Source organism: Austrofundulus limnaeus, unplaced genomic scaffold (genome assembly GCF_001266775.1).
Source record: "Austrofundulus limnaeus strain Quisiro unplaced genomic scaffold, Austrofundulus_limnaeus-1.0 Scaffold89, whole genome shotgun sequence".
In the NCBI taxonomy this organism is placed as follows: domain Eukaryota; kingdom Metazoa; phylum Chordata; class Actinopteri; order Cyprinodontiformes; family Rivulidae; genus Austrofundulus; species Austrofundulus limnaeus.
In genome coordinates, this window is record NW_013952491.1 from 194,645 (window position 1) to 198,617 (window position 3,973).

Genomic DNA, 3,973 nt, shown 5'->3' on the forward strand with positions numbered 1-3,973 from the left:
TGTGTGTGTGTGTGTGTGTGTGTGTGTGTGTGTGTGTGTGTGTGTGTGCTGGGGGGGGGGGGGGCTAATGACCTGCAGGATTACTGAGGTGATAATCGCTGTCCTAACAGATGCATTAAGTTATTAGGTGTTTTTACGCAGGAAGATGTTTTAGGACATCTGATGTTCTGAGGAAAGGTTCTGGTTCTGGTTCTGGTCTGTCCTGGTTTTGGGCTCGGTGTTCTCTGCCAGGTCGAGCCCGTCTTCAGGGGTCTGACATTTTAGTTTCACGCTCTTCGGCCCAGCTGATTTCCCTCCTCCCCTCTCAGATTTACCCATGATCCTTCACTCTCCTCCTCCTGGAGGCTCTGATGTTTGGAGTCCTCACGTCGTCGGGCGACGCAGCGTTCATCACCTGCAGCTTCGTTAGTTTATTTCCTCCATGAAGCTTCTAATAAACGTTTACCTGCCTCTCCTCAAAGCTTCATGACAGCAGCTCTGCCTGATGATCCATGTGAACTGGTCCTAACTGGTCTAAAACCAGTTTAAACAGGTCTAAACTAGTCTAATATTGGTCTAAACATGTCTAAAACAGTTCTGAACTGGTCTAAAGGTAGTCTAATACTGATTTAAGTCAGTCTTACCAAATCTAAACTGGTCTAAAGAGATCTAAATCTGGTCTAATACTGGTCTAAACTGATCTTAACAGGTCTTAAGTGGTCKAAATAGAACTAAAACTAGTCTAAAACTGGTCTAAACAGGTCTAAACTAGCCTTAACAAGTCTAATATGGGTCTAAACAGGTCTTAAAAGGTCTAAACTAATTTGAAACTGGTCTAAAATGGTCTAAACAGGTTTAAACAGATCTGAACTGGTCTAAAAGTAGTCTAATATTGGTCTAATCTGGTCTTAACATGTCTAAAATGGTCTAAACAAGTCTGAACTAGTCTTAATAAGTCTAATACAGGTTTAAACAGTTCTTAACAGGTCTAAAACTGGTCTAAACTCATTTAAACCTTTTAAAACCGGTCTCAACTGGTTTGAGCTTGTTTAAACTTGTTTAGACCAGTTTAGAAACAGGTTTAACATAAGCTTAAACAGGTCTAAACTGGTCTAAAAGTARTCTAATATTGGTCTAATCTGGTCTTAACAGGTCTAAAACTGGTCTAAATTCATTCAAACCTTTTTAAAACTGGTCTCAACTGGTTTGAGCTTGTTTAAACTTGTTGGGACCAGTTTAGAAACGGGTCTAAACTGGTCTAAAATTGGTTTAAAYTGGTTTTACAACTCTGACACTTTATCCTTTGTTTCTTWACAAAAGAAGGAACCAAATGAAGCAAAGCTGCAAAACAAGCAAACCTCTGAGGATCCTTTCACCCAACCCTGTCCGGGACCAGGACCGGGACCAGGACCAGGACCAGGACTCCTCAGAGTCAGGACAGGAGGGAAGAAGGATGTGTTGCCGGGCCGAGGACCAAGCTGACCCCACCTCCCCTCCACCAAAAAATACTTTTCTGCTCCATTTACCTCCTTTACAGCTGCAGGACAGCAGGTCCAGAGGGCCCGTCGACGAGCCAGAACCGGGGCTGAGAGGCAGAGGAGGTGGAAACGGGTCATAAAGGTTCTGGAGAAGACCTGAGAGAACACACACAAACACTTTGAAACGGACAGGATTCTGCTCAGTTCAACAAAAACACATGAAAAAYGTTTTTAATGCGTGTTTTTCTGGTTGTTTTTAATTTAAGCAGAATTTTCTGTTTTAAACATTCAAAAGTTTTATTTTTGATCCGGCGTGCAGTGACTAACATCCCTTTTTATCTGTTCCACCACTGTGACCTGTAAAAACAGAGGGATCACAACCAGCGACTCAGCAGGTTCTGCTTCCAAAGAGCAGAACAAACAGGAGGGTTCCACAGGAAACAGGAAGAGCTTTCAAAATAAAGCTCATAGAAATGCATCAAAATAATCCCAAACTTTTCTGCTGTAGAGAAGAACACATAAAACCTTTCTTGTTGATTTTAAGTTTTATCTTGTTGTGATAAAACATTTTATTTAAATAAAGATTAAAGTTTTGTTTGTGGATCATCAGATCAGCTCATAAAAACTTTATTTCCAGCTGTCACTCAGGAGTGAAACTCTTGCTGCTCTGAGCTGCAGACAGATGGATTTTCTGACTCCTCGATCCGTGTGGCCCCTGCTGTGTGGTCCGGTCCACCGGGCCCCGCCGGGCCCCTCAACAGGCCCTTTATGTTAATCACATCATAATGTTATTTACATCAATCGATGAGCGCGCTCGGCGGGCTGAGGTCAGGAGCCGCGGGGGGGACGGGTTACATTAGCATCCTGTCAGGTGGTGGGTGGGGTGGTGGGGTGGTCTCACATCGTGGAGGCCGGGCCCTGTCCTGGTCACGCCGGCGGCCCCACGCGGAGCCTCGGAGCGTTGACCTTTTCACCTCAGCAGCCGTCAGACTGACAGCGAGTCTCAAAGCTCGGAGCGGCGCTGTCAGGAGCTCAGAAATCACCGGGACTTATTCTCCGAACACGTCTGTTAGCGACAAACTCTGTGACCTTTACGCCCCGAACACACCCGGCCCGACCCTCAGCCAGGTCTGAAGATACAAAACTTTACTTCAACTCAGGAGCTGATGGACSCGCTGCAGGACACCCTGTCCTCTGCTCCTTTTTACAGCATTTAGTGACAAAAAGAACAGAAAAACCTCAATGAACAAAAACTAAACCAGGGTTCCTACAGCTTAGGTTCAATTTATGACCTCAAATAAAATTTAAAAATAACTTCATAATAAACACAAATGGAATAAAAACTCGATTAGCAACATTTTTTGACTCTGAAAACTGGATGAATGTCAAGTGTGATTATAGATTACTGGAGCAGGAGGACGACTAAATAAGTTTCAGGTCTTCCCTGTTCACACATGTTAAATGGGATTTATGTTATGTGTGTGTGTGTGTGTGTGTGTGTGTGCGCGTGTGTGTGTGTGTGTGTGTGTGTGCGTGTGTGTAGATATAGACAGGGGTACACTGGGTTTATACTTATTTTACAGGGTCATTGTTCAGTTAAAATAGTTTAATTTACTGATCTAAAATTTATTTAACAACACATATTCAAATGTGTGTGTGTGTGTGTGTGTGTGTGTGTGTGTGTGTGTGTGTGTGCGTGTGTGTGTGTGTGTGTGTGGATATAGACAGGGGTACACTGGGTTTATACTTATTTTACAGGGTCATTGTTCAGTTAAAATAGTTTAATTTACTGATATAAATTTATTTAACAACACATATTCAAATATGTGTCTGCACATGTGTGTAGGTATATATATAGATGTACAGAATACAATGAATTTGACGTGTCTGAAATGAATAAATCAATAATAAAACATAAAAAAAATTCCCAAACGTTCATTTTAACACAAAACAACGAGCTGCGAGAGGCAATGAAATAATAAATAAATGTCACCAACATTTTTAAAGATTTGAGACAAATTACAGTCATCCTACGTACAATGTGTTAAAAATTGTAAGACCTCTAAAAGACTGATTTAAAATATTTTAAGGCTAAYCAAGGCTTTGTTTTTGGATTGATAAATTGAATGCCTTTTTAAGGATCTGCAGGAACCCTGGAAAAAACAAACAAACCATTGAACACTGATGAAAGAGAGAAAACAAAATTTCCCTCAACTCAGTCAGTTTTACAGATATTTACTGCAAAAACTGTCTATAYCAAGGTTTAAAATCTTATATCCAGCCATAATAAATTTTTTTGATTTTGTTTTGAGACTGATTTACTCAACAAGAACAGAATGTGTCAGATTATTATTCTAGATTATTTATCATTAGCTTGGAAATTTGAATCAAATTAAGTGAAAAATTCTGCCAATAGAGGAAGAAAATTGTACTTGTTAATTAGAGTTAAAGTACCGTATTTATTCAAGTATAATACATAAAATTTAATCCATAAAATCATGCACAAAGTTGGGGGG

At 40.7% G+C, this 3,973-nt stretch overlaps 1 long non-coding RNA gene across 2 annotated transcripts in view; it reads right to left on the reverse strand.

The window, feature by feature from the left end:
- Positions 1 to 1,491: 1,491 nt before the first annotated feature.
- Positions 1,492 to 3,973, reverse strand: part of LOC106520190 (uncharacterized) — a 23,478-nt gene continuing 20,996 nt past the window's right edge. The window contains exon 4 of one of the 2 annotated variants that reach the window (XR_001310521.1): positions 1,492 to 1,613. This is a non-coding gene — a long non-coding RNA (uncharacterized LOC106520190). The remainder of the gene's footprint in view (positions 1,614 to 3,973) is intronic. The other variant, XR_001310520.1, reaches the window with a different exon arrangement.